Below are 4,812 nucleotides of genomic sequence, written 5' to 3'. Positions count from 1 at the left end.
CTTTCCAGCGGCACTGTAGATGTGATCGTCCCCTTAGTGCCCCTTGCCCGGAGCTTGGACGCATGGCTAATGCTTTCCAATCCGTCGCGGTGGCTGGCCAGGACCATCCGACTCAGCTATGCAATTCAGTTTGCCAGGCGCCCACCCCGGTTCAGCGGCGTCCGCTTCACTTCAGTGCAAGGCGAGAACGCTGCCACCCTGCGTGTGGAGATCGCGACCCTTCTACACAAGGGCGCAATAGAGCCTGTCCCTCCAGCCGAGATGGGGAAAGGGTTCTACAACCCTTACTTCATCGTACCAAAGAAAGGCGGTGGGTTGCGGCCAATCTTGGACCTGCAAGTTCTGAACCGGGCCTTACACAAGCTCCCGTTCAAGATGCTAATGCAGAAACACATTCTGGCATCCAGCATCAAGATTGGTTTCGGGCGGTAGACCTGAAGGATGCGTACTTTCACGTCTCGGTTCTACCTCGACACAGACCCTTCCTACGGTTTGCTTTCGACGGCCAGGTGTATCAGTACAAGGTCCTCCCCTTCGGCCTGTTCCTGTCCCCTCACGTCTTCACGAAAGTCGCAGAGGCAGCTCTTGCCCCGTTAAGGGAAGTGGGCATCCGCATACTCAACTACCTCGACGACCGGCTGATTCTAGCACACTCTCGAGAGTTGCTGTGCGCGCACAGGGATTTGGTGCTCAGGCACCTTAGCCGTCTAAGGCTTCGGGTCAACTGGGAAAAGAGCAAGCTCTCCCCGGTTCAGAGCATCTCTTTTCTCGGCATGGAGTTAAACTCGGTCTCAATGATAGCACGCTTCACAAGCGAGCGCGCACATTTGGTGCTGAACTGCCTGAAGTGATTCAGGCGGAGGACAGTGGTTCCAATGAAACACTTTCAGAGGCTCCTGGGGCATATGGCTTCCTCAGCGGCAGTCACGCCGCTTGGGTTGATGCATATGAGACCGCTTCCGCACTGGCTTCAGACTCGAGTCCCAAGATGGGCATGGCACCACGGCACACATCACGTAGCTATCACATCGCTCTGCCGCCATTTATTCAGCCCTTGCACAGACCTTGTGTTTCTATGGGCTGGAGTTCCCCTACATCAAGTGTCCAGATGTGTCATGGTCACCACAGATGCCTCCAAACTGGGCTGGGGCACCGTGTGCAATGTGCACGCAGTCGCTGGTTCCTGGTCAGGACCGCAACTGGGTTGGCACATCAACTGCATAGAGATGCTGGCTGTACTACTCGCCCTGCGGAGGCTATTGCCGTTGATCCAGGGCAAGCATGTGTTGGTCCGGTCCGACAACACAGCGACAGTAGCATATATAAATCACAAAGGCGGCGTACGCTCTCGTCACATGTCGCAACTCTCCCGCCATCTCCTCCTCTGGAGTCAGCAGTGGCTGAGGTCGCTGCGGGCCACTCATATCCCAGGCCGCCTCAACGCCACAGTGGACACGCTGTCGCGGCAGGCAACGCTCAGCGGAGAGTGGAGACTCCACCCCCAGGTGGTCCAGCTGATTTGGAGTCGATCTGGCAAAGCACAGGTAGACCTGTTCGCTTCCCGGGAATCCTCCCACTGCCCACTCTGGTATTCCCTGACTAGGTGAACAAAAATGCAGTTGGTGTAAGAAAGTAAAAAAAAAAATTACCAGCTGCTTTTACTCTTTGCTATTTGAGTAAGTTGGGGGCATGTCAAATGGTGCCCAGGACTGTCCTTATCAGTGCCTGATTTCATGCATCCTGCCTGCAACTTTGAAGAATGAAGGCAAAAGCTATAACAGTAACTATATGTGCTCAACCAATGAATTTATGAAATTGTAAATAATATGTTGATATTAATTGCCAGCTTGTACTATACAGCAGAGTGATGAATGTCTTTTATTGCTAAAGCTGGAATGGCTAATCTCGGAGAGGTCCACATTCAAAGTTGATAATGGCAGCGCCCTGGTTAGCTGAAAATAAGGTGGACAGCGTAATATAGATGCAGCAGAATATAAGATACCATTGTTTCCTCACCACATACCACGGACTGATAAAAGATGTGTTATCGATGGTCGCTTTTAAGGAAAAAGGGGCTCTGGGAAATGTATGCTTATCGACTCTTGCTAGACCTTAATTCATCAACAATGACAAAACTCAGTGATTGTGTGCTTGAATAGAGCTTGGAGAGGTCTTTGAAGTTGACAGGTGAACTTCTCATGAAACGTGTGTGTGAGGGGCATGCAAACTTGGTGATTCATCCGCAACACTGCAAGTATGATATAACAGTTAGATCACGAGCAATGTCCTCATGAAGCCGAGGTTGCATGGATTGATGCAGCTAGGCCTTTCCGGAGACAGAGAATGAGTGTTTGCTGGGGATGTGCTAACTTTGGCTGTGGCTACCATCCACTGCGACCCGTGAAGAATCGGTGGTGAATGAAATTGCGATCGCAGTCCTGAGTTCCAGGGAAACAGGAATGACTGATCATGGTTGGAGTTGCAAGCGGCCTGGATGTCGAGGCTGTACGGTGCATGTCTAGCTGCCAGTGGAGCTGCACTTGGGTGTGGGATATATTCCACTTTTCTAAATTAAGAATTGTGTGTCCTCGAGCAAATCTTTGAAGATCGAAGGCTCCACGATGATCTCTAGGCTATCCATCATGAAGAAGTATGGTAAGACAAGTTAGGAGCATGACGTGTCGAGCCATGTTGCTAGCTTGGTTTGTTGTCAGGTGCTTGGCTGGGCTGGCAAGAATGCTGTGTTGAATATATAAAGGCCATCCTTGATACATAGACTACTGTGATTGGAGGAAGTAGGTCAGCTGTGTGTCAGCTGATATTGAGCTTGCATCTCCTGGCCTGACTGAACTAATGCTTGCACTTAATTTGGATCAGAAATATAAAAGACTGGTTAAACTAATATAAACTTGAGTATAGGGCTAAAAAGTTGAGAAAATAAATTAGGTCATAGCCATATATTGATCTATATATACTTTATTAAGCTGAAATAATAAATAATTGCAGTGCAGTATATTTAATTTACATGCATATCTACAGTTGTGCTCAAAAGTTTGAATACCCTTGGAGAATTGGTAATATATGTACCATTTTTAAAGAAAACATGAGTGAGCAGGCAAAACACATTTATTTTATTTCTTATGGGATTCATATTCAACTGTAGGTTATAACAGAATGGCACAATCATAAAACAAAACATGGCAACAATGAAAAAAATGAAATGACCCCTGTTCAAAAGTCTGCATACCCTTAGTTCTTAATACTGTGTATTGCCCCCTTTAGCATCAATGACAGCATGTGGTCTTTTGTAATAATTATCTATGAGGCCCCAGATTCTTGCAGGTGGCATAGCTGCCCATTGGTCTTGGCAAAATGCCTCCAGGTCATGCAAAGTCTTTGGTCATCTTGCATGAACCACACGTTTGAGATCTCCCCAGTGTGGCTCGATGATATTAAGGTCAGGAGACTGTGATGGCCATTCCAGAACCTTCACCTTTTTCTGCTCTTACCACTGGAGGGTCAACTTGGCCTTGTGCTTAAGGTCATTGTCGTGCTGGAAAATCCAAGAGCGTCCCTTGCAAAGCTTTCGTGCAGAAGAATGCAAATTGTCTGCCAGTATTTTCTGATAACATGCTGCATTCATCTTGCCATCAATTTTCACAAGATTCCCTGTGCCTTTAGAGCTCACACACCCCCAAAACATCTTTCTGGCAACTTGACCATGCAGCTCATTTTTGTTCAAGTATCGTCGTATTGTGCTCCTTGAAACAACCACACCATCTTTTTCTAGAGCAGCCTGTATTTCTCCTAAGCTTACCTGTGGGTTTTTCTTTGTGTCCCGAACAATTCTTCTGGCAGTTGTGGCTGAAATCTTTCTTGGTCTACTTGACCTTGGCTTGGTATCAGGAGGTCCCCAAATTTTCCACTTCTTAATAAGTCATTGAACAGTACTGACTGGCATTTTCAAGGCTTTGGATATCTTTTATATCCTTTTCCATCTTTATAAAGTTCCATTACCTTGTTACGCAGGTCTTTTGACAGTTCTTTTCTGCTCCCCATGGCTCAGTATCTAGCCTGCTCAGTGCATCCACGTGAGAGCTAACAAACTCATTGACTATTTATACACAGGCACTAATTGCAATTTAAAAAGCCACAGGTGTGGGAAATTAACCTTTAATTGCCATTTAAACCTGTGTGTGTCACCTTGTGTGTCTGTAACAAGGCCAAACATTCAAGGGTATGTAAACTTTTGATCAGGGCCATTTGGGTGATTCTGTTATCATTATGATTTAAAAAGGAGCCAGACAACTATGTGATGATAAATGGCTTCATATGATCACTATCCTTAAATAAAAGACAGTTTTTTTTGCATGATAAGTCATATTTTCAAAATCAATGCCAAAATGTTACATTTTCTGCCAGGGTATGCAAACTTTTGAGCACAATTGTATATTCTTACCATAAAAATTAAGCTTTTATTACCCTGGGAAATAATTACATTGCAGTAACCGGTTTGAGTCTAATGCTCACAGAAGAGAATTCACATATTCCCAGACTGGAGGGTGAAGGATTTACATATTTTTAATCAGACCATGTTCTTGAAATTAATCACTTTGCATGAAATATTTCACCTCAGGCCCACCTTCTCATTAGATAACATGAATTTTGTAAGTGTTAGACTTTTTGGACTTATTTGTTTTTCAAATCATGCCTTCAGTTGAGTACACTGATGCATTTTTATAAAGTTACAGCCAACCAGAATTCAGTACATCCTCCATTACTGTGGAATTATAGCAGTCTGAACAGCAGAGT

Source organism: Myxocyprinus asiaticus, chromosome 18 (assembly GCF_019703515.2).
Source record: "Myxocyprinus asiaticus isolate MX2 ecotype Aquarium Trade chromosome 18, UBuf_Myxa_2, whole genome shotgun sequence".
Classification (NCBI taxonomy): domain Eukaryota; kingdom Metazoa; phylum Chordata; class Actinopteri; order Cypriniformes; family Catostomidae; genus Myxocyprinus; species Myxocyprinus asiaticus.
The sequence above is the reverse complement of the archived record's forward strand: the minus strand, read 5'-3'. Positions refer to the sequence as shown.